This window comes from Lactuca virosa, chromosome 7 (genome assembly GCF_052849685.1).
Source record: "Lactuca virosa cultivar CGN04683 chromosome 7, Lactuca_virosa_CGN04683_v6, whole genome shotgun sequence".
Lineage (NCBI taxonomy): Eukaryota > Viridiplantae > Streptophyta > Magnoliopsida > Asterales > Asteraceae > Lactuca > Lactuca virosa.
The window spans coordinates 271,825,886-271,853,152 of NC_136432.1; positions in this window are offsets into that span (position 1 = coordinate 271,825,886).

Sequence of the window (27,267 nt, forward strand, 5' to 3'; positions counted from 1 at the left end):
TGTTTCGATGAGAAGGTCAAAGAGTTTGGTTTCTCAAGAAGTGAAGATGAGTCCTGCGTATATGTCAGAGCTAGTGGGAGTATAGTTAGCTTTTGGTACTGTATGTGGATGACATACTACTCATAGGAAATGACATCCCAACCTTGCAGGAGGTTAAGTCCTGGCTTGGGAAGTGCTTTGCTATGAAGGACCTTGGAGAAGCTACCTATATCCTAGGGATAAGGATATTAAGAGAAAGGAGTAAAAGACTAATTGGACTTAGTCAGAGTATCTACTTGGATAAGGTGTTGAAAAGGTTCAACATGCAGAATTCCAAGAAAGGAGAATTACCGATCCAAAGCAATGTCAAACTGAGCACGGCTCAGAGCCCGAGTACAGAAGGTGAGATAGCTGAGATGAGTCGATTACCTTATGCTTCCGCTGTTGGTTCGATCATGTATGCTATGACTTGTACCCGTCCTGATGTGGCCTTCGCTTTGAGCATGGTCAGCAGATATCAGGGGAACCCTGGCAAGGCTCATTGGACTGCGGTAAAGAATATTCTCAAGTACCTGCGGAGGACTAAGGATTGGATCCTTACCCTTGGTGGGAGTGATGACTTGAGAGTAGTAGGGTATAGTGATGCTAGCTTTCAGACTGATAGGGATAACTTCCGCTCTCAGTCGGGCTGGGTCTTTACCTTAAATGGAGGGGCAATCACTTGGAAGAGTTCCAAACAGGAGACTGTAGCTGATTCGACTTGTGAATCAGAGTACATAGCAGCGAGTGAAGCGGCAAGGGAGGCGATATGGCTGATGAACTTCATCGGAGACCTTGGAGTTGTACCAGCTATTAAGGAGCCTATGGAGATTTTCTGTGACAGCAATAGTGCGGTTGCCTTAGCCAAGGAACCAAGAGATCATGGCAGATCCCGGCACATTGACAGAAAATATCACTTCATAAGACACAAGATAGAAGAGGGACTCCTCGTGGCAAAGAGGGTATCGTCAGATGAGAACCCTGCGGATCCCCTTACGAAGGGACTGACGAGGGTTAAGCATTTGCAGCATGCGAGGCGCATCGGGCTCAGGGACGATATTAGTTTTACAGATTAGATAATTTTTCTGAAACTTGTAAAATGTAATCGACGTTTGATGATGAATAAAATGTGTGATTTATTTATGAGTAAAGTGTTACTATCATTGTCAATTATTTACTGTTGTTTCAGTTTTGCATGTTTTGACTTCCAGAATAATTAATTTATTCAAACTTCCACAATCAGTCATACGTCGGAAGTAGGTATGAATCAAGATTGTCATGAATTGGGTTTGTAGATGGCTAAAGGTGTTTAGACATAGCAATGGTTGCTACAACGTTCATGAGTGCTCATAAGTTATGAGTATTGGAATAAACCCACGCTCACTTGTATCACTTCATGGAATTTATCTCGAGTGATCGTGAGACGGTAATATCATATAAGTCTTCAAACCTAGAGATATGAGTTGTTACCTATGAGTTGGTTATGCATTGATTGCACGTAAACGCATCAGTAACTTGATGTTATAAAACGTACCTTTGTGTGCAATTCAATAAGTAGTAGAACAAGCATATGAGTCGAATTTTATCTGTTCCTTCTAGAAATAGAAGCGATATCTGGGCCCCTCGATGATTTTGTGTTGACCCATGTACCGGGCCTGGTCAGAACTAAATTGATGTGTTCAGTTAAGTTCTTTGTCAAACAAATCGGAAATCGAGAAACAACTGCTAGACAATAAGTAAGACATTATTCCATGTATTTGTCCGGCTGATATCATGAGAGCAGAGGATTATATGATCACTTATCTAAAATGGCGCTTCATAGTTCACAAGAGTTTTCGAGAGCTACGATTGTCGGTTGGTTCCTGAAGTAATATAGGCAAATACAGTTATTAGACTTATCCAAGTGGGAGTCTGTTGGAGAAGGTGTCTAAGCCCATAACTTATTTGGTATATACTTGACCCGACCCGGCATGGTCCATTTGGGTTGCACTTCACCCGAACTAGTTATGGATAATTTTATGAGAGTTGTGTACTTACGATTTATTAATATATTATAAGTTATAATATATTAATATAAAGTCATGTTACTTAATTAGTTTTAATCTTGAATTAATTATGAATTAATTTAGTGATTAAAAGGAAGACTAATTAAATCATGGGCTATTATATTTATATGGTGTGGGCTAACACTCATTTGGAATGGGCTAAGCTTATATGGAAGTCCATGGATGATCCATGGAGCTTTTACCCATGTATCCTTGGAAGAGGAAAAGACATGGGTTATTAGGGTTTCACCCTAACCATGTACACTATATAAACAAGCTTATGTTGCATGAAAAAGACACTAATGTGTGTGTAAGTGTGGTGGCCAAAATCAAGAGTTAGTATACTCTCTCATACATTTTCCAAGTTTGTGGTGATTTGTGATTTCCATTTGAGGCATTCACATTATTGGTGCTTGGCTCTCAAACTCCAAGGAATCAACAATCAACAAAAGGTATGTAATTCATCTAGTTCTTTTATGGTTAAAAGTACCCCATGCCATGCTAGATAGGTTATAAACCTTGGAAAATAATATTTTGCATGTATCTTAGACAAACATAGATCCAAGGTTTAATAGGGTTGCATGTACACTTAGGAAGTGTTAGAATGCTCAAAACCCTACAGAGTCGTCACAAGAGCCCACAAAGAAGCAACAAACTGTGGCAGTTCATGATGCTACTGTTCCTGCCGCTCTAGCACCCGCCAAACCATATGTTGGAACTATTCCAAAGTGTAACCAGTGTAACTTCCATCACACTGGGGCCTGTCGAGAAATATACTGCAAAAATTGCAATAGGAAGGGGCATACTGCCCGATTCTGTAGGACACCTACACAACAAACCACTCAAACCACTAGTGCCGGAGTGAGCCAGACTTGCTATGGATGTGGTAAAACAGGACATTTCAAGAGTGATTTCCCAAAAGCAAGGAAATTCGGAGGTGTGGGAAGAGTTCTAACAATAGGGCACGAGGAGGCCGTGAATGATCCTACCGTGGTTACCGATATGTTCCTCCTAAACAATTCATATGCATGCATACTTTTCGATAGTGGTGCGGAGAAAAGTTTCGTGAGCCATAAATTTAAACACTTACTTAAAAAAAATCCCTAATCACTAAAAGACACATTCACTGTAAAAATGGCAAATGGAAAGGCAGAAAGCACTAAAGATATATACAAAGGATGTACTCTCACTGTAAACAACTACTCTTTCCAAATCGACCTGATGCCGGTCACAAAAAAAAGTTTCGACGTCAACATTGGCATGGATTGGTTAAGTCCTCACCATACTGATATCCTCTGTTATGAAAAATCCATTCGCTTTAATCTGCCAAGTAACGAAACCCTCGTCATTTTTGGCGACAAACCGACACGAACCTTCAAATAATTTCTTGCGTCAAGGCTCAAAACTATCTTCGAAAAGAATACTACTCCTTCTTAGCTCATGTACTGGATAAGAAACAAGAATTGAAACACATCAAGGATATTCCCCAAGTCTTTAACTTCCCCGACGTATTCCCCGAGGATCTTCCAGGAGTACTACCCGAACGCCAAGTCGAGTTCATAATCGACTTGATTCCCGGAGCTACTCCCGAAGCCAAACCACATATCGTTTGCCACCGGCAGAAATACAGGAACTATCCAGTCAACTAAACGAACTGCTAAGAAAAGGATTCATCAGAGCGAGCTTCTCGCCTTGGGGAGCACGGTGTTGTTCGTAAAGAATAAGGATGGATCGTCTCGCATTTGCATAGATTACCAGGGACTAAATAAACTCACCATCAAAAATCAATACCCTTTATCTCGAATCGAAGACATCTTCTACCAATTAGAAGGAGCAAGTTTCTTCTCAAAGATCGACCTAAGATCAGGATACCATCAGCTACGAGTCCAGGAGGAAGATATTCCCAAGATCACATTAAGAACTCGCTACGGTCACTATGAATTCATAGTAATGCCCTTCAGATTAACAAATGCATCCGCAGTGTTCATGGACCTGATGAACCGTGTATGCCGACCTTACTTAGACAAAATTTTAATAGTTTTCATCGATGACATACTAGTCTACTCGCGAAGTAAGGAAGAACACAGTCAGCACCTACAATAAGTCTTGGAAACATTAAGAGTAGAGAAGTTGTATGCAAAGTTCTCGAAATTCGAATTCTGGATTCGACAGGTGGATTTCCTAGGTCACGTGGTCAACGAGGAAGGAATACATGTAGATCCCTCCAAAATCAAAGCGATCGAAAACTGGGTGACACCAAGAACTCCAACTGAAACTCGTCAATTCTTTTGCCTCGTTGGCTACTACAGGAGGTTCATACAAAACTTCTCTAAGATTGCAAAGCCACTCATCACCTTGACTCAGAAGGGTGTAACCTTCAAATGGGAGGAGAAATAAGAAACTGCTTTCCAAACACTTAAGTGAGCCCTATGCAGCACCCCGATCTTGTCCCTCCCAGAAGGGACGGAAGATTTTGTACTTTACTGCGATGCGTCCAAGAAAGGGCTAGGTTGCATTCTTATGCAACGAGGAAAGGTCATTCCTATGCCTCGAGACAGCTTAAGAACCACGAAGTCAACTATACCACACATGACCTCAAACTTGGAGCAGTAGTATTCGCTCTAAAGATCTGAAGGCACTACCTTTATGGTACGAAGTGCACAATCTTCACAGATTATAAGAGCCTCCATCACATCTTCAATCAACAGGACTGATCAGGTTGGGGAGCAAGCCAGACATGAGTTGTGGGCCAAAGAGGCAAGCCAGGCTTATGTTGTGGGATCAGGGGTAATCCAGTCTGTTAGTTGTGCACCCATTGCATGCTGTTATTATATGTGTTATTTGTTTGAGTTTTGGTATTTGGGGGGGATCACAAAGCTTTGGGCTTATAGTTTTGGATTATGTTTCAGGTAATTCAGAGGATCGCGGGAAGGCGAAAGCGTGATCGTGCACCTCCTCATTTTTGTTTCATGATTTTGGGATTTCTCTGATATTGAACCTGTTTTGAAAAATATTTGTAAACAATGATGATTTTTGGATTGTTGTAAAAGTTTAAATTTTCATGAATTTTATGGATGTTACACCTTGCATCCTGCATTTTTTCTACATCATTTTTTTTTCGAATCATAACAGATTTTTTGGATCAAAAAACTCACAAGATGCAAATCATATTATGATGAAATGTATAATAACATACAAAAACTAGTACCTCTTTGAATCATAACACTTTAGGAACTAGGTTTTGTCATTGCGTCTTGTGTTCTTTTTTGCATCATTTCTGTTTTTCGAATCATAGCATATTTTTTGGATCAAAAACTAACAAGATGAAAATCGTATTGATGCAACGTCTAATAAAATATAAAAACTAGTACCTCTTTGAATCATAACACTTTAGGAACTAGGTTTTGTCATTGCATCATGCGTTTTTTTTTTTTGCATCATTTTTGTTTTTCGAATCATAGCAGGTTTTTTGGATCAAAAAACTAACAAGATGCAAATCATATTATGATGCAATGTCTAATAACATATAAAAACTAGTAACTCTTTAAATCATAACACTTTAGAAACTAGGTTTGGTCATTGCATCATGTGTTCTTTTCTGCATCATTTCTGTTTTTCAAATCATAGCATACTTTTTGGATAAAAAACTAACAAGATGCAAATCATATTGTGAGAACAAGATCGATGCGTTGTGACAAGGTTTGAGAACTCCAACCTTGATTGAATGCTTAAGATCCATGTCTGCTTGCTAATGATAGTTTAAGTCTAGCCTGGAAAGACCAGTCAAGTCTTAGATAGAATATTCAACAAATGATCAAATCATTTAATGAAGAATGAGAGAGTAAATGATCAAAGTAAAGTTAATAAATGAAGAACAAGAAGAATGTTTGAATGAACTTAGTAAAGATGCCAAAAGAGAGTGAAAGATCAGTAGTTGACTTGTATTGAATGCTCCTTTATATAGGAGTAAAGGTTACAACGAATTAACTACAATGTTTACATAGGACCGGACAAAAGAAATATTTCTGACATTCTGATTGTCCAAATAAGATAAAAGAATAAGTCCTATGAAAAGTTACATCAAAACAAGTACAAGTACAAGAACTACTTTAACACAAAATAAGGTTCTTCAGATCAGTATTCATTTCGGAAGTAAGAGTCACTCCGGAATGTCTTCAGTCTTCTCTTCACCTTCTTTACTGGTCCGGACAAGTTCCGGACCACTTCTCCATTATTAACTTCGGAACACTTACTCCAGAATCCAGGTACTTCGGAATAAGGACTTAGGATTGCTAGAGGTTCACTTTCAGGTTCCAACAATCTCCCCCTAAGTGAACTTAGCAATCCAGCAAGCTTAGTTTATTTCTTCCTTGATGAAGGTCTATGCTCTGAATAACCACTCTCGGACCTCAATGTACCATGCCAAATGACTTACAAACTTTGCCTTGACATGTTCCGGAGCATCAGACTTGGATGCCCGGGATATGAACTTCTTCAGGGGCTTCGTTGGAACTAGATGTTTGTCAAGGACTCGGAAGCAGTCCTTTTTTTTGTTTTCCTTGTGGTGTAGACAAACCCTAGAACCGGTTCTTCAATGGGACCATCAGCAATAACTTCGGCTTCCGGAAGAACAAAGTCAATCTTGGCAACAAGTTGTTCAGTCCCGTAGAGGTGTGCAAGTTCATAATCGCGTCGGCAGAATTCCACGACATAATCCTTCAAGAAACTTAGAGTGGCATGATAAGCTCCCATACTTATATCATCCTTCTGATTTTCTATGAAGTAGGCAGCTAACGTGAGGATGTCGTTCGGATTCATGGATGGAAAGTCCGCATCAGTAACAGTCCGGGGAGTAGGCTTGTTCCGGAGGATGTAAAAACGAAAGAGAGGACAGTTGAGCTTGAATTTCACAAGAATTTTTCTTCCGAAACCTCCAACCTTGGTGATTCTTTTCCTTGACCAGACTTCCTTGAGAGGTTGAGCATGTTTGGAGTATAAGGTTTTGAGTCTCTCTCACTCGGTCCGGATAATCATCTGCGGATCGTCTGTTGGGTGAAGGGGAGCAAACTTAGTGTAAAATTTGCTGAAGGGAGAGAGAGGAAGATCCAGCTGCTCAGAATCATTTGAAGAGACATCATAGTACAAGCAGGGGATTATATCTTTAGCCTTGAGGATGCCTTCACGGGAAAGAGGAGAGATGCCTCACATTGGATCAGGATTGTCTTTAAGGGCTTGGATCTGAATGCTATCCTCTAGAGCCTGCTTGATTTCCTCCTGAGACCATCCATGTTTTTGTTTAGGAGGAGGTCCGGAGTGAAGGGCTTGTTGCTCGGCAGTCATAGGCTTCTTTTCATTATCACTTTGAAGTGCAGTGATGACCAGCTTCATGTTTTCATCGATCGTAAATTCCGGAGTAGGATTTGGAAGAGGTTCTTCCGGAATTTTATCAGGGATCCGGAGAGGAGAACCCTGGTCGATCGGAGCAATTTTAGGTTCCGGAATGGGAAGCTGCACTGAAGGAGTGGCTCGGAAGGCTTGAGCAGTACAAAAAGATTTTTCCTTGGCCATTTGAATGCCCATCCGGAGAGCATCGGGAAGAGAGGAAGGCCAGAAAACTACAGACCAAATCCTCTTTTGCTCTTCACTCATTTCCTTCGGAAGGTAGGTTTTAGGAGCTTGAAGACCAAGAACTCCCTTAGGAGCCTTTTCCGAAATGTATTCGTCTTCTTCTGAACTTTCCTCTTTATCAGAGTTCCCTAGCATTCCGGAGACTATTTGAACTTCATCTTTGGAATCTAGGTCTTCATCCCGGAGAGTAAATTCTGAGGCTGGTTTCCAAGACTTGCTTGGGCCTTCTCCCCCTCTTGCATCAGTGAACTTAGGAACCGGTGCAAGTGCTAAAGTGGTCTGAATATCATCAAATTTGGTGAGGACCTTCTGAAGCCTTGTGTTGAGTTGAAAAGTGAGGGTATCATAGGCTTCTTACCTTTAAGCTTGGGCAGCAAGGTGATCAAACAGATGGCCTAGAACGGCTAGCATTTCATCATACTTTTCGGGTGGGGACATCAACAATGTTCCAGGTAGAGCGAAGGAGCTTGATAATGACTTATTGGAGAATCATGTTCATATCGTCCTTCTTTTTGATCTCCTTCTCCATCCATTGAATCTGCTTCTCATGGTGAACGTGGGTCTGCTTAATCAGGTCGTTGGTAGCAGCCACCAAGTCGTCATGGACTTTTAGCATGGAAGTGATGGTGTTGAGGTAGTGGTCGACCAAAATGTCGTATTTGGTGTCGACTTCTACCATAGTGTGCTTGAGCTGGAGGGAGATCAACTGATCGAGTTGGGCTTCTCTTTCCGCAACTGATGGTCCGGACTGCTGGGATAGTAATTGAAGAATGGCATCAAGCTTAGAATCAAGTCCGGAGACTTTTTGATCCATTTTGGTGTTGAGCTCAGTGACTGAATTTTCAATAGAGGACACCTTCTTCATAGTGTCCGACACATTGGTCTGGATATCAAGGAGAGTGAAGGGATCAATGTAGTCACCAGATGAAGATTCCGAATCGGAATCTGAGTGTTGCGGAGGAGCTTGGTGTGAGGAAGCATTTGTTGAAGGACCTGGTTTTGTTGCAGCATCATCTTCAGGAATTTTAGAGTTGAGGGTGGCATCCGGAGTGGTTGATGATGAAGATCCAAAGTCATAAGCAGACTTGGATGAGGATGGCTTTGATGGAAACTGTTTTGAAGTCATGAAGTTGCTGGCTGGAACACTTTTCGCGTCATCATCGAGCATGACTTCTTCGGAAATCTCTTCATCCGGATTGGTGTGGAAAACACTTTGATGAGTGGTGATGGGGGCAGTTCCGAAGTAAGCTTATTTATAGCATCAGCATCAGTGGGAGAAACATAGGGCATGTTGCTTTGAATGGCCCTATTCCTCATGGATATAAGATTTGACTCCACTTGAGCTCTGGTGAGATCCGGACGTTTGGATACGGCCCTGTTGACAAATTCTTCCCAAAGAGGATCATTAGTACCTGGTCGTCCTGTACTCCTTCCGGGTATCAGCCCATTTAAGGCTTCCGAAGTTAGAGGGACTACTCCTTCTCCGAAAAGCTTGGGGTCCGGAACATGGGTTCCAGAGTGTGTGAGTGTGGAAGAAACAATGGGATCAACAAAAGTGTCTCATGGGTTTGTTCCAGGGGGCTAGAAGGAACTATGTTCAACATCGACATCACCCTTTTGGGAGGGTGAGGGTGGATTATGTGGAGACTCCTTGTGAGTGTGTGTGTGTGTGTGTGTGATGTTGAAACATCGAGGGGTACCTCTGGTGAGTGGGTAGGTGGGGTATGCAGACGGCCAGAATCAGTCGGAATGTCATGAGTACCTTCCTGTTGAGAGGAAGCACTAACTTTGGATTTCTTTTTGGTTTTGGGCTTTATGGGAGAAGCCTTTCTCTTGGCTGGCTTCTTGATCTTAGGTCCGGACTTAGTGAGTTTGGCCTCTTCCGAAATAGGCTCAACAGAGACAGGGGCAGGTTGTGTTGGATCGAACACAACCGAAGTCTCTAGATGTTGTTTTAAGTAAAGGGAATCGGAAGGAATGAAGGCCAGCTTGTGGTCCGGAAGGCGTCTGACCGGACCAAAAGAGGATTGGTCCAGAATCCTATATGCCTTAACTACTTTAAAAGAGACACATACCTCCGGAGGAACGGTGTTAACCGGAAGTGGTTCGGAAAGCTCTGTGAAGATTTGTTGAAGAGTCAGAGCCCATAACTTAGGGCTCGAAATTTCATTGTTCTTCTTCTTGATGGCAAACTTGCAGCTTCCGGAAGATCGACAACATTTTCGCATCCGGAGTAGATGCTGAAGATGACGTTCAGCCAATCCTTGCTTAAGGTATCAGTACCTCCATGCTTTCCGAACATCCCTCTGATGATGAGGTGCATGAGTACGGTCTAGAGTCCGGAAACAGCAGACTTCTTGAAATCTTTGGCCTTGTATTCTTGTGTGTACCCGATGTAGTTCAGAAACGTCTGAAACTCTTCAGAGTTTGGTTCCACGACTTTGAATCCCTTGGGATTATCTTTTACACCAATCGCCTTGACGAAGGTCGACTTGTAAATGGGAACAGTTCTATCTCCGATGATGGTGGTCTCCAATGTATCATCTTCAAGTCTGATACTGGTAAAGGCCCGATGAAGATGATGAAGTGGTAGTGGAGGTTAAGGGATTTTGTTGAGGGGAATGGAGATAGGGTTATTTGTAATGAACTCAATCATTACCTTGATTAATTCATCGTCGTCTAGTGGATTTAGGGAGAAGAATTGGTTAGTGTCTCTAAGAAAGGGTTCTTGATCGGCAGATGAGGATCAACCCTTCGATCCCTTGGATTATTTCTTCCTTGTGATCGATTTCTTTGGAGTTGATGCAGTTTGAGTGGGTTCTATGAAGACGCCATTGTTGAAGAAAGATGAATGCTCGAAGAACACCAAGAACACAGAGAGAAATAAGGGTTTGGAGGTATGAGCGCGTAAAGTAGTGAAAGGGGGGGTTTGAAAGGTATTTATAGGTGAGGGAGTGGGTCAGATCGGAAAGCGTAATGATGAGGATCCGAACATAAAAAGGGTCGCATTTAATGAAGGAGAGGTTGATTGGACTTGGAAGGTGAAAGGTTAGGGTTTGTGTGGTTAGAAATGGAAAACGGAACCGGCGATTTGATGGCTACTTTTACGGGGGCATGCAATCGTGTCACGAAAATCGAGGTGAATAGGATAGGATCATCAGAAAAAGTAACCGTTGAGACTGAAAATGTTTCACCTTATTATCCTTTGGTATTTCGGATGAGCTTTTCCGGACAAAGTATGATCCAGAGGACAAGAGATTGTTTTCCGGAACATGCTAATTTGAAAAGAGGTCGGAAAGCGAAAATAACCGGAGCGAGTTTTGATTCCGGAGCAAAGATTCAGTTTGTTTCTGGAAATTCCGGAACAGAACCTTGGATTAATTTTGGAAATTCCGGAATGGGTTTTAAGAGAAATCCGAGCAAGATTTGTAAAACATTTTGAGTTGAAATCTGAGAAACCTTCCGGAGTGATTGTGAAATTTCGGAGCACATTTGAAAATTCCGGAGTACATTCGAAAATTCCGGAGTGCATTTTGAAATTATGGAGTGCAAAATGTAATACCTTTTCCGGAGTGGAATTCCGGGATGCCATTATGAAGTATATTCCGAGATGACAATCGAATATGGTGACAATGTGGACTTAGAATAGCAAACAATCAGGATGAACTGTACAGCTTAAAAAACTCAAGTGACGGTCAGAAATAAAGACAAGTAAAATCATCCTATGTATTCTAAGAGAAAGTAGTTCCGAGATCGGAACTAGGTTTCTTTCAAATACTTCTACTAAAGAGAGCATGTCTCTTGAAAGAACTGAGGATCCGGTATCATCATACCCATCTTGTTCAGAAAACCATTGAATTTGGTTTCGTCTAATGCCTTGGTAAAGACATCAGCAATCTCATCGTCAGATGGAACAAAAATGAGTTCGATGTTACCATTAAGTACATGATCTTTTATGAAATGGTACCGTATATCGATGTGCTTGGTCATTGAGTGTTGAATTGGATTGTGAGAAATCGCAATTGCACTTTGAGAATCACAATAAATAGGAATACGTTAAAAGCGGTAACCATAATCCAAGAGTTGTGATTTCATCCACAGAACTTGAGATGTACAGCTGGCAGCAGCAATGTATTCCGCTTCAGCTGTAGAGAGTGCAATGCAGTTCTGTTTCTTGGATGACCAGCTGACCAAATGACCACCATATTTCGAATCTGAATAGGCTTGGAGAAGGAAGCTCTCATTTGCTGGATACTAGATTCCGAGACTCTTGGTACCTTTAAGGTATCGGAAAATTTGTTTCACAGCCAAAAGATGAGACATCTTTGGGTTGAATTGAAATCTGGCACATAGGCATGTGGAAAACATTATATCCAGACGACTTGATGTGAGATAGAGTAGAGATCCAATCATTCCACGATACTTCTTTTCATCAACAGGAGCACCGGAAGGGTCGACAAAGATTTTGTGTCCGAAGCGCATTGGTACCTTGGCAGAGGCACAGGTGTCCATTGAGTATTTCTTGAGGAGTTCCGAAATGTACTTCTCTTGGTGAATGAAAATTCCTCTGTTAGTTTGTTTGACTTGAAGACCAAGAAAGAAGCTTAACTCCCGATTCATGCTAATTTGGAATCGATTGACCATAAGTTTAGCAAAGTCAGTAACCATAGATCGATCCGTAGATCCAAAATGATGTCGTCCACATAAATTTGTACTAGCATGAGATGCTTACCGTTTGATCTTCGGAATAGAGTGGGGTCTAGAATACCTCTTTGAAAACCCGAGTGTTTGAGAAAATTAGTGAGGGTCTCGTACCATGCCCGAGGAGCTTGCTTGAGTCCGTAGAGAGCCTTCCGGAGTTTGTAACAGTGGTTCGGAAAGGAGAGATTAATAAATCCGGGGGGGGGGGGGCTGTTGAAGGTACACTTCAGTGTCAAGTTCACCGTTAAGAAATGCACTCTTAACATCCATTTGGTAAACTTTGAAGCCTTTATGAGCAACATAAGCAAGAAAGATTCGGATAGCTTCAAGACGTGCAACCGGAGCAAAGGTCTCATCGTAGTCGAGCCCTTCGATCTGAGTAAATCCTTTTGCCACCAATCTTGCTTTATTTCGAATAATAACTCCTACGTCATCTAGCTTGTTGCGAAATACCCATCTTGTACCAACAATGGGATGATTCTGAGGAGGAGGCACGAGAGTCCAAACTTCATTTCAGTCAAATTCAGTCAGTTCTTCTTGCATGGGTGTAATCCAGTCAGCATGCTCCAATGCTTCCTTGATAGATTTGGGTTCAACCATGGATATAAATGCTGAAAAATGGCATTCATTTTGGACACTTGTAGCAGAACGAGTCTGTACACCAGCATTGGGGTTACCGATTACTTGGTTCGGAGGATGATCCTTGGTGCAAACATGTAATAGTGGTAGTTCTTGTGCAGTCGTTGATCTTATATCAATAGTGGAATTGATTTGCTCCCCCTGAATGGTTTGAATGTTGCGATGATGCTCCCCCTGAACTTTCGAACCAGAGAGATTGACATCATCATCAGAAGGAAACTCAAAGAAGTTGTCATTTTCATCATTGTTGAGAGGATTGGAATCATCGAACTCAGCAGCTGCATCTTGGAAGCCATCCACATTTGATTCAAGGGAGGGATGAGCATTCTCCCCCTCAACCTGAGAAGGTTGAAATGGTTCAGAATCAAATTGAGGGAGGCTTGGGATCGGACCGGAGACATGTTGTGAGACAGGAACTTCCGATGTAGGGATTGGAATAAGGTTTGGTTTTGATCGAGATTTCGAATCAAGGGCTGTTTCGGGAGGACCAAAAAGTGTTTCAAAATCAACTTCTGGGATTGTTTGAGGGTTCGGACATCCTGGCGGAGGAGCATCGGACTCCATAATGTGAGTGGTGATGTGAGTTAGGCCAGAATTCCGGATGAAGTTGTCATCGAAAGTAACATCAAAGCTTTCTTCCAGAACACGAGTTCTCCGGTTAAGAACTATGTAAGCTTTCGATTTTGAGGAGTACCCAAGGAAGATGGATACATCAGCTTTAGGTTGAAACTTGGTAAGCTGATCTTGGTTGTTCTTGATCAAGCACCTGCATCCGAATACATGTAAAAATGAGATTGTTGGCTTCCGACCATTCATTGCTTCGTACGGTGTCATGTTGAGGCGTCGATTGATGATACTCCGATTTTGAGTGAAGCAGGCAATAGATACTGCTTCAGCCCAGAGGTAGAGTGGTAGGTTTGCGAAGTTCAGCATGGATCGAGCTGCTTCAACAAGAGTTCTATTTCGTCTTTCGACAACACCGTTCTGTTGTGGGGTATAAGGAGCTGAGAAGTTGTGGTCAATTCCTTTTTTTGTGAGAAACTTTTCAATGGTGGAATTAGTGAATTCCGAGCTATTGTCACTTCGGATTCTCCTAACTGGGAGTTTGATAAGAACTTCTATTCCCTTGATAAAATTGATGAGCTCTGAGGCAGTTTCGGATTTCAGCCGAAGGAAGAAGACCCAAGTGAACCGTATAAAATCAGGAACAATCACAAGAATGTATTTCTTATAATGAAGACTTTCTACAGTGGATGGTCCACAAATATCAATGTGTAGAAGCTCCATTGGTTCCGAAATGGATTTTCGATGATAACAGGATGACCCTTCTTTGATTGCTTACCACACTCACAAGCAGCACACAAATGATCATTTTCGAATTTGAGTAGAGGTAAACCTCTTACCATTTCGCCAGATAGAAGATCATTCATGTACCGAAAGTTTAAATGAGCGAGCCTTCGGTGCCATAACCAACTGAAGTCAGGAACAGCTTTGGAGAGAAGGCAGAGTTGCGGTTTGCCAATAATCATGTTGATGTCGAGCGAGTACATGTTCTTGTTGCGAAGCGACTTGATTAAGCATTCCTTCTGGTCTTCGATCATTACATACCTATACTTTTTGCAAAATTCCACACGACGATTTGAATCAGTGAGCTGAGCTACACTTATCAAATTGTGTTTCAGATCAGCTACATAAGCCACATTTGAGATAGAGAAGTTTCCATTGGTGAGAATTCCATAACCACAAATTTGAGAGTTTGAGTTGTTTCCATATGTCACGTAACCAGCATTTGGAGTAAGCTTTAAGTCTCGCAGAAAATCTTTCTGCCCCATCATGTACATGGAGCAAGCACTATCAATATAACATATTGTTTCTTGCTCCGAAGCACAAAGTGCCTGCAAAATTAGTGAGTAATGGAGTTTTTAGGCTCCGAATTAGACTTTGGGACATAGGCACGGGTTTTGGACATTGCTTATGATTTTGGAACAACTTTGTGTTTCTGAGTGGAATTATTTGAATTCTTTTGAAACAGACAAAAGGCTAATGTCTTTTCATCTATCCAGTAGTTATATTTAGTGACTTGGAGTTTCGGAATGGTCTGCTTCGGAATTTTGACTTCCGGAGTATTGGCAACATTTGTCACCTCCGGAATTGGTTTTTCATCAGTGGGAGTTTTGACTTTCCACACAAAATTTTTCTTTGAAGATTTTGAAGAAGAGGTTTTCTTTTCATTTGTGGATTTGCTTGTGACACATTGGGTTTTGAAAGATTTGGTTTAAAGATTGTGCCATCAGGTTTTGCAATAAAAACAGATGAATTAGTCCGAGAAGGGATGTTTTGGACTGTTGTGACATTCACACGAGCTTTAGGCTGAGTTGAATTCTCTACTTTCTTAGGTTCTACACGACTATGAGATACGGAAGGTCGTTTGAGGATCTTAGTGGGTACAAAGGAGTTTTGACTATGAGTTGATGCATGAAAGTTCCTGGATACACTTGGTTTGGAGTTAGCAATGAACCTGAAATTTTTTCTAGTCTTAACTTCCTTCTTAAGTGCATTTTTAGCTTCTACTTTGGGATCTACAATATCCTTCCTATTCAGCATTGGTTTTCTCTTAGTGTGAGACAAGGACTTTGAGGTTTGTCCTGCAGATGGATTATCAAACTTATGATGGATTATCAAACTTAGCAGTAATGGGAACCAACTTAGTTTTTGAGACAACTAAGGAATCCGATTCGCAAGAATCAGAGGAGATGCTGCTTGATTTTCTAACTTTATCATCTAAGGATACCCATACAAACTCAGAGGTATCAGTTTCAGTTGTCAGGGTAGGAATTTCTTCAACTACACAGTTGTTTGTGTGATTGCTTCTAGGAACATAGTCTACGCAATCTGGGAGACTATAATGAAATTTCGTGGTCCGATTCAGGTCCAGGTTTGTCAGAGGCGGAATTTGCGTGGAATCGGGACATTTCACAACAATTGGTTTGAATTCAGGAATTAGAGACTCAAAATGGTCTGTAGTCTCCGAAAGAGGTGACAAGGGAGAAACAGGGGTGTCCGAATGTTTGATGTTCAGAACCTCTCCCATGAATGTCAAATTTTGCAATTCCTTCAGGGGACTAGCAATTGGTTTCGGAAACTCGCTTCCGAGACCAGGTGCTTGAGACCATGGATGACGAAAATTATGAGTCATCCGAATGTCAGCTTCAAGCATGTCTATAGAATTATGTAAAGCATCTATTTTGGCATTAAGACGGTTATTATCAGAAATCAAAACATTTCGTTCGGAATAGGTGATTTCACATTTATCTTTCAAAATGATACATTCATCGATTAACATTACAATTTCACGCTCTAAAGACTCGATTTTTAACTTTTTGTCCACGAAACATAACCTAAGACGATTTAACTCACACTTCTTCTTCTCACTCGCGTCTATTGCGGACTCATAGGCTTTATAGATGGTGTTCATATCTGTTTAATTTGGGTCAGATAAGGTTCACAGAGAGACAAGTCAAAATTATTATCAGAGATCATAGATTTTACCTGCTGAACGATGCTTCGACCTGGTGGATCGTTGGTCGCCATGTAGCAATAGTGAGATTCAGCAACATCATCTTCATCTTCTGACCTAGAAGACCAATACCCTTCATCACATTCAACCGTTTGTCTTTCCATCAGACACATATTCCTTTCAGTTTCCATATCATCATCATCCCCGGAGGACCAATGTCACACCACGCTAAAGCGGAAACACAGGGCGTGGCAGTACAAAGGGTTTCATCGCAAAAGTTAAAAGACAACACCAACCATAGTATTAAAAATCATTACAAATTCACAATGGGTTTGAATAACTTTTAAAAGAAATTACAATGTAAATTGAAATACAACACATGCGAATGCTCCTAAAAGTGAAGTGTCCCTAAGTGCCACTTACTCGATTATTCCTGAAAAAGCATGTAAACGAGCGTCAACGATAAAAATAGTTGGTGAGTACTCACAGATAAACAAAATAATACTGGTTCCATGAATTGAAATCAAAGTTTTGATAAAAGTTTCCAATAATAAAAGTATATTGTTAAAATGAGTAAATAAGTTTGTAAAAACAAAGTTCTTTGTCATCATAAGAGATAAGGTATGTTGTCCAAATAAGATGCAACATTCATATTCTCATGGAAGATAAAGTTCGTTACTCAAACGAGTAAACAAGTTTCATTGCTAAAATGAGCAATCAATTTCGTTGCTACAAGGAGCAAACAATTTCGTTGCTAAAACATGTATATAAGTTTTCAGTAATAACAGTTCGTTGTTGTAATGAGAAACAAAGTTCATTGCTATAATTAATAACAAGTTTATTGCTATAACGAGAAACGAGTTTGTATGTGTATGAGCAAACAATGAGTCTCAACCAAACCTATGACTGAAGCCCTATCAAGATCTATGCTTATCGTTCCATAGATGAATATGGTATCATGCACTCCAGCAATAGGGCGAGTGAGGAGTTGTCAATTCCTAATAGCGCTATCCATAATGACCATTGGCTCAAAGAGTTAATGGTTAGAGATAAGGGAAGGGCCTTAGTACGATAAGTTCTCATGTTCCGTGTTGCATAGACATACATAGAGAGACATAGCAATAAAATAGCAATCATGTTTGATACAAATCAATTTAAATACAACATTCAAATAATAGTTTTTCGGGACATGCTTTTCCACCCCAAAACATAAAAACTGAAAATAGGGGAGTGCGTGAATACTCACAATGCATTGAGATGATGCAAATGATGTCTTGATCTACGCTCCACTCGTACCACTATCGTTTCCTACAACGATGTTACACACTAATGAGTCTCTAATTGAAATCTAATACTAGTATACTTACTACTACAATAGAATTATGCCAATATTGTGTCAAAATTTAATATTGATAAGTTACAAACATTTTTCTGTGAAAATTAAATTTCAATGAATCAATTGTTATATAACAATTTAAGTGGAAATTTCCCATTATTGAAATGCTAATTTTTAACAATTTAAGAGGTGTTCCAATGATTAAATATTCACAAACTAAATTAATTTAGTTCTAAAATTTCCCAAAGTTTGCATTTCAGTTTTAATTTAAGTGAAAGACCTCAAGATAAATTTTCTTGAATTTTTGATTTGTCTGACTATTTTCACGATTTTAGTTTCTTGAATAACCATAAAATCTTGAAAAATACTAAACATTTAATAAAAATTACCAAACTTCAGATTTTGGTTCTAAATGTACTAAAAGACTTCTAGATAAATTTTCATGGAGTATGAATATGTATAACCATTTTTCATATATTTAATTCTCTAAATAGATACAAATTCATGAAAAATAGAAATCAGTTTCCAAAATTACCCAAACTTTTTGTATTACTGCTATTAAACATTATTAAGCTGGGAAAAATATAAAAATTGATTTCTAAACTGTTTAACCTAATTTTATGATTTTTGAGCATTTATTCTAATAAAAATTGAAATAAATAGAAAACAGTTTCCAAAATTGCCCAAAATTTTTGTAACACTTTTACTATACATTTAGAAGGTGTGAAAAATATAAAAGATATTTTTCAATTAGTCTTTCTATTTTTCTTTGTTTTATCCTCTTAAATAATCATTAATTGGAGAATAATTATTAAACAGTTAAAATAAATTACCAAAATTTTTGTACACTTCATTTTCAGAGTAAATAATCTGGGAAAAATACCAAATGTGGTTTTTATATACTGAAATCCGATTTTGTGTATTTAAGTGTATTTAATCTTAGAAAATAGGAGAAAAATAGTATACAGAAGAGACAAATCATCAAAATTTTTATGTAGTCTCCTAATGTACTACAAGGGGTTCTGGTAAATTTGCCTGAATTTTGGATGAGCAGAACTATTTTTTCTATTTTTAGTCCATTATAAATACAAAAATCGGAGAAAAATAGGAATACATTATGAAAAATTCTGAAAATATTTTTCTAAGTCTTATACCTCTGGTAGAAGCTGCGAAAATTGTTATACAGCCTTTTCAACTTGTCTAAAGTGGTTTTATGATTTATTGGGGCTAAACAAAAAGAAAATTCAAAACCATATTAAACAGTAACAAAAGTCATTGAAACTTCATGGGAGATGTTTGTTAACTTAAAGAATCATCCAAGAATTTTTCCAGAATTTATTAATTAGTGTAAGTATTTTATATGATTCACTCTATTTTCTTATTATTTTCATATAAAAATAAAGAAAATATATATTGAGCTGAAAATTTCCAGAATGCATCTTCATACAATTTAACAACAATTAAAAATTGTTTTCTTATTTTTTATGTTGAAAACCATGCCTAAAGGCTCAATAAAATGTATAGAGAAAACTTGGTTCTTGTGATTTATGTAAAGATTATTGATGTTACTTTGACAATTTTTGCAACATGTTACAAAGACTTTTGAATCAAGATCTTTTTGTTCCTATTAATACATGATATTAAGAGTTTTTAAAATAATTTTTGAATGATTTTTAGTGATGAATAAGTCCTTTGAACATGCAACACAAAACAAATGTTCATAAGGAAAGTGCTGTTTGAGCAACAGTTTTGTAAAAATTGGTAAAAATCGAAATATTGGAATTTTCCAGTGAGGTCAGATGGGTTTGAAAGCTAACTCAAAATATTATATTTCAGAAAACGAATCATGAATTTTGGCTAAGAAATGAGTGAGATATGACAGTTTAAAATCAGGTAAAGAAATATGGCAGATTGCATGCATGATGATTGGTTAGAAAAGTGGGTTTTCATCATTTCCTTGAGTAAATCTTTTCAAGTATTTTAAATATATCATGATAAACTCATATTTTAGTCATGTTTCCAGAGATCAAAAGATTAAAACTTATCAAAATGTATACATGCATTTATGAACAAAATTTTGTTTCTCAAAAACTCTTAACTTGAGTTTGATGTTTTAATCCTTAAAATCGATTTTTGCACTAAGATCATGAACATGCAACCTTGTTTATCATACATGCATGATGTTAAAACACATCCATCATGTTGTAAAAACCATTTTAACAAAAAGAAAACAAGTTTTAAGAAGATGAAGAAGGAGAAAGTGTAAGAAAAAGAGCAAAACTTGAAGGAAAAGTGAAGTAGAAATCGATTTTACCTTCAAGAATACCACAAGATGATGAAGATTTCGAGTTTGAGGAGTGTTCTTGGGTTTGTTTTCTGGAAAATTTCTTGGTTCTTAGAGGGAGGAAGAGAGAATGGAGTGGTGTTTGGAGAGAAAAAGTAGAGAGAAGGTAGAAAGAGTTTTCTAGAGAGAGAAAGAAGAGAGATGTGTGTGTGTTGGAGAATGAGAGTGTGAGAGAGATATGGGGAGAGAGGGATCCGATTTTAGGGGAGGAGAGGCTCTCTCTCTCTTGTTTCTTTTATAAAAATTCAAATCTTTTATAAAAATATCCAACTTTTTATAAAATGTGCACCTTAACCTAGTTTTTATGCATAAAACTCTTGATTTTTGACTTATAAATCAAGGGTAAATGTTAATAACTAAATCTTTATTTTTCATTGAATTTTATTTCATAATAATTATTATGATAAGATAATATTATAAGGTTCATAATTGTTTTTATAGGATTTTTAAGGTTAAAGTTTATAAATATGAGTTTTTAGGGCTTTTAGGGTTTTGGAGTTTAATAAACTTTGAATATCAAAATAAATAGAATATTTGAGACTTTAAATTATCTTATGGTATTATAACTCTTTTATAGTTATAAATAATGTTTGTAATTTATTTTTATCGGTTTATTGGCATTCTATGTAGTGATTCCGAGATTCAAGCGAAATTGAGGAATCAAGTATACTAGTCCTAGTCTTCAAATTTGACTTAAGTTTCTATGAGACTTTGAACTAACTTCTACTTCTAGGTCAAGTGCATGATGTGTGTATATGATTCATGAAATGTTGTTCGAGTCAAAGAGTGATCCAAATATGGATAGTCACTACAGCTTAGTAGATGTAGAATTCACATATCAAGGTGAAATCTAAGTACACCATCCATTGTTTCTATCTGTTTCCAAGTTTCTAGTAGGTTATAACTTAGCTTCTAATTACTAAGTTTAATATGTGTTGTGCCTATATGTGCAACTAAGTTTATCAAATTTATAACTAACTCGAATTTTGACGGTTGTCACAGTCTCCCCCGGTTAAAAGAATTTCGTCCCGAAATTCAATTCGTGACACATTCTATTAGAACTCAGCCGAATACAATTATATAATTCGAGAGGTGATGACTTGAAGAGCTCTTTGATTATTTTGGGTTAATTCCTCAAGGGAACAGCCCAACTCTTTAGCTATAATCAAATTAATGTTTCCCTAATTCGAGTTCTACAGTCTACATTGCGAGAAATTAGGATCATGGAAATCATGATCCAACCATGGCGACCTAGTTGAAAAAGATTATATAGTTAGATATTATCTAACTTAAAAGAACGTTATAAGTTTTGCTGAAGCACCAACTACACTGAGCGTTAAATCCGCATTGATGCTTAATTCGCATTCTAAATTAACACTAAGTGTAACTTCGCAGTTAAAAAAAAAAAAGAGATTAGGAACAATTTGTTCACTTTCGGGTTGGCTACTAAATCTGGAAAAGATATATTCCAAAATAAGAAGGGGTACCACGAATGAAAGAGAAGCGGTCGAGGGTAAGTTCCTAAAAATACGTAGTAAGGGTAGGCAACGAAGTTTTGGTACATCTCAAATGTAAAGGCTAATTAAGTGTCGTCGACAAAATAAATTACGAAATGATTGAGCATCTCCGAGGCTATAATTACTACTACGGTTACTCTTACAATAATAAAACCTTATTCGAAGAATAAATATATTTAGAGAGTCATTGTTGCAAATAGAAACGATGAAAGTTTATGATAAGTTAAATACATTTTGTAGATAGCATTTTAAGTGTTTAGAAGTGATAAAAATCTCACTGTTATCAAAATGTGTGTTTAAAAATGATAATTAATCTCACTATTATCAAAATGTGTAATAATTCCAAGATAATGAAGATACATGTGTGGCGATCCAACAAAGTAGTAAAATAATATAAAGATTAATTAAGGTTAAAGGTTTAAGTCGTCATTAAAGGAATTTGTATAGAAATATTTGTATTAAACTTTTGAGAAATTGTCCAATTGTCTAAGTCAGGACAAATTCAAGCTTACGGGTCAGACTATTTATGAAAACAAAGTTGAGAGTTTAGGAACTCACTGAAAATTGCAAAGTAAAATACTATTTTAAGAAAGGTGTAAAAATGTCAATCTTTGAAAATAGTGCATTCATAGTTTAGTGTTTCTACAAAAACAATCATTTAGAGAATAGATAATCGTAAAATTTAAAACTTTTGATGTATTTAAATAAAAGAAGAAACATAAGGATACATATCCTTCACATATATTTTTCGGATATAGAAAAATTATAAGCATAAAGGTATTCATCTTGTGTATTACTTATAACGAAAGATACAATGAAACTTGCATTTTAAATCAAGTTTCCAAATTTAGAACGAAAGAGCAAATGTAAATAAGGCTTACTTGTTTATTGTAGATTTAAAAATAAACACAAGATGTATATGGTAAAAGGCATAATTGAATATATCAAAGTTGACTAAATCGAAGTTATGACTCACAACTATACACGTATTAATCGCTCAAAACGAAAGGGTAGACTTCTAGTCTATATGTGTACGAACATGGTACCAAGAGAAGCAAAATAAATAGAAACAAAGTTAGACAATGTATTATGTTACTATTATGGGTGTGCGAGATCTAAAATCATAAGGAGAGCAAGAAATCAAGTGCGGGGGAAAGAAAAAGGAAGGTAGCGGCGGCAATGATTGTTATTGTTAAAATTATAAGAACAATACCTATAGGTAGATTAAAACCAGGTTGAGATATATTTCAAACTTTAATATTTGATGTATATTGATGATTAAATAGACATGTGGGAGTTTTAAAGTGTTTTCTAAAAATTTATGAGTTATCTATTAAGTTAAACTCCATTTGTGAAAAAGAAGAAACACTAAAACTTGTAATTGAAATTCCGACAGCTTTGACATTTTTGACTGGAGTCCAACAGTGGTTAAAACGGATAAGGTAAAGACTTAACATATTTAGATGAATAATTGTGCATTGTCGAAAGTGCGCCACTGGAAATTTAAAAGTGAACACTAAGTTTTGCAATGCTTTGTATTTTAGAATCTTTATAGATTATAAAACTATATTGAAGCAAAGTACACAAATAAGGTATGTTTTGAATTACAAGCGTTAGATATGTCTTATAAACATGTTTGAAGTAGACATTTGCATAAATATCATGTTGTGTTTTCGAGAAAACACATTAAAGTAAATTACAATTCCTAAATGAGAAAGCGGTTAAATGTGTCAAAGCAAAAGTGGTTTGGAAAATCCGAGGACGCTTTTACATATAATAGGACTTCAATGTTATATGTTTAAGTTTTATAGAATAGAGTTTAAATACTTTTATAAAAGAAAATATTTCTAAGTTTTTCGAAAACGTGTCAAAATGGTAAGCAAGGTTTAAAATGGTTTATATGCCCTTAAAAACACATCTATCCATTGAAATGGATTTGAAATAAAATTGAAATAGGAGGGTTAAAACCAATAATGGTTAAATTGAGTTTTGAAGAAAAGTGTTAAGTTAAAGCAAGTTGTCAAAAGATTTTTAGCGAGAATATTGCTTACATTGTTAAGAAATGTCTACTAAGTTGATTGAAGTGGTTATAAAATATTTTATTGATGATAAATAAAACCGATGAAGCGAAATAATTTTTCGATGGAAGATTAAGAAGTAAGGAATAAGTATATTAGTGTAGCTGATCGTACCTAAATACTAAGGCGAGTACAAGGCGAGTATAAGACGAGTACCGATGTCTTTTTCCCTAAGATAAAGGGCAAGAAAATTGTTTGAAAAACGTTTTATGGTGTCAATGCAGTTTACGACCTTTTATAGAGGTCAAAGGGACATCCTATATTAAGTTTTAAGCTCAAGGTGGAAACAACGTAGAGCTAAATCATAGCGTAGTAATAAGGTCTCACGTATGCGTTAAACCTCCGTGTCTCCTTGTGAGTCGAATCCGGAATGCCCACCAATGGTATCCAAGTGATTACTTAGAAACGACTCATCTACCTCCTTACGCGATGCTCCAATTTTCATCCGTGTCAGTATCAGAACGCTTTCCTAGTTGTAACTCTAGTACGAAGACGATGAAGAGGTATTGAGGAATAATTGGTATTGGTTTCGACTTAAGATTATTACTAGTGTATATCTAACTACTAACCTTATATCTAAAGTCAATAGCTACCGAGGAATACCCATTATCAGTACTATGTGCATTGCTCTTAGAGTGGCTAGTGAGATAACCTAAGTGGTTAACCTAGCACTTGATAAGGGATAAGAATATTTCTAAATAAGGGCATTGATATAACAGTGAACTTAGTTTCTAAGTGTATCTAGATGAATGCCTATAATATGCAATGCCCGTACGCACATCAAAAATTTTGTTTTTCAAAAGTTTAAGTTGAAAATTGTTTTGAACATAATTCTACTATAACCGTTTCAAGCCTCGCATTAAGTTTCCTTAATTAAGCATAGTTGGCCAGGCTATACTTAGTTAAAGTCCAATAATGCGTACTCGAATTAGTTATACTAGTAGTATGTTCGGTATTTTAAAAACATTTTGAAATTTTTTTTGGCTATAGTTGTGGTTCTCCAAAGGAAAACCGGTATTCTCTATAACCTTCGGCTTTGATACCATTTTCTGTCACACCCCGCTAAAGCGGAAACACAGGGCGTGGCAGTACAAAGGGTTTCATCGCAAAAGTTAAAAGACAACACCAACCATAGTATTAAAAATCATTACAAATTCACAATGGGTTTGAACAACTTTTAAAAGAAATTACAATGTAAATTGAAATACAACACATGCGAATGCTCCTAAAAGTGAAGTGTTCCTAAGTGCCACTTACTCGATTATTCCTGAAAAAGCATGTAAAACGAGCGTCAACTATAAAAATAGTTGGTGAGTACTCACAGATAAACAAAATAATACTGGTTCCATGAATTGAAATCAAAGTTTTGATAAAAGTTTCCAATAATAAAAGTATATTGTTAAAATGAGTAAATAAGTTTGTAAAAACAAAGTTCTTTGTCATCATAAGAGATAAGGTATGTTGTCCAAATAAGATGCAACATTCATATTCTCATGGAAGATAAAGTTCGTTACTCAAACGAGTAAACAAGTTTCATTGCTAAAATGAGCAATCAATTTCGTTGCTACAAGGAGCAAACAATTTCGTTGCTAAAACATGTATATAAGTTTTCAGTAATAACAGTTCGTTGTTGTAATGAGAAACAAAGTTCATTGCTATAATTAATAACAAGTTTATTGCTATAACGAGAAACGAGTTTGTATGTGTATGAGCAAACAATGAGTCTCAACCAAACCTATGACTGAAGCCCTATCAAGATCTATGCTTATCGTTCCATAGATGAATATGGTATCATGCACTCCAGCAATAGGGCGAGTGAGGAGTTGTCAATTCCTAATAGCGCTATCCATAATGACCATTGGCTCAAAGAGTTAATGGTTAGAGATAAGGGAAAGGCCTTAGTACGATAAGTTCTCATGTTCCGTGTTGCATAGACATACATAGAGAGACATAGCAATAAAATAGCAATCATGTTTGATACAAATCAATTTAAATACAACATTCAAATAATAGTTTTTCGGGACATGCTTTTCCACCCCAAAACATAAAAACTGAAAATAGGGGAGTGCGTGAATACTCACAATGCATTGAGATGATGCAAATGATGCCTTGATCTATGCTCCACTCGTACCACTATCGTTTCCTACAACGATGTTACACACTAATGAGTCTCTAATTGAAATCTAATACTAGTATACTTACTACTACAATAGAATTATGCCAATATTGTGTCAAAATTTAATATTGATAAGTTACAAACATTTTTCTGTGAAAATTAAATTTCAATGAATCAATTGTTATATAACAATTTAAGTGGAAATTTCACATTATTGAAATGCTAATTTTTAACAATTTAAGAGGTGTTCCAATGATTAAATATTCACAAACTAAATTAATTTAGTTCTAAAATTTCCCAAAGTTTGCATTTCAGTTTTAATTGAAGTGAAAGACCTCAAGATAAATTTTCTTGAATTTTTGATTTGTCTGACTATTTTTCACGATTTTAGTTTCTTGAATAACCATAAAATCTTGAAAAATACTAAACAGTTAATAAAAATTACCAAACTTCAGATTTTGGTTCTAAATGTACTAAAAGACTTCTAGATAAATTTTCATGGAGTATGAATATGTATAACCATTTTTCATATATTTAATTCTCTAAATAGATACAAATTCATGAAAAATAGAAATCAGTTTCCAAAATTACCCAAACTTTTGTATTACTGTTATTAAACATTATTAAGCTGGGAAAAATATAAAAATTGATTTCTAAACTGTTTAACCCAATTTTATGATTTTTGAGCATTTATTCTAATAAAAATTGAAATAAATAGAAAACAGTTTCCAAAATTGCCCAAAATTTTTGTAACACTTTTATTATACATTTAGAAGCTGTGAAAATTATAAAAGATATTTTTCAATTAGTCTTTCTATTTTTCTTTGTTTTATCCTCTTAAATAATCATTAATTGGAGAATAATTATTAAACAGTTAAAGTAAATTACCAAAATTTTTGTACACTTCATTTTCAGAGTAAATAATCTGGGAAAAATACCAAATGTGGTTTTTATATACTGAAATCCGATTTTGTGTATTTAAGTGTATTTAATCTTAGAAAATATGAGAAAAATAGTATACAGAAGAGACAAATCATCAAAATTTGTATGTAGTATCCTAATGTACTACAAGGGGTTCTGGTAAATTTGCCTGAATTTTGGATGAGCAGAACTATTTTTTTCTATTTTTAGTCCATTATAAATACAAAAATCGGAGAAAAATAGGAATACATTATGAAAAATTCTGAAAATATTTTTCTAAGTCTTATACCTCTGGTAGAAGCTGCGAAAATTGTTATACAGCCTTTTCAACTTGTCTAAAGTGGTTTTATGATTTATTGGGGCTAAACAAAAAGAAAATTCAAAACCATATTAAACAGTAACAAAAG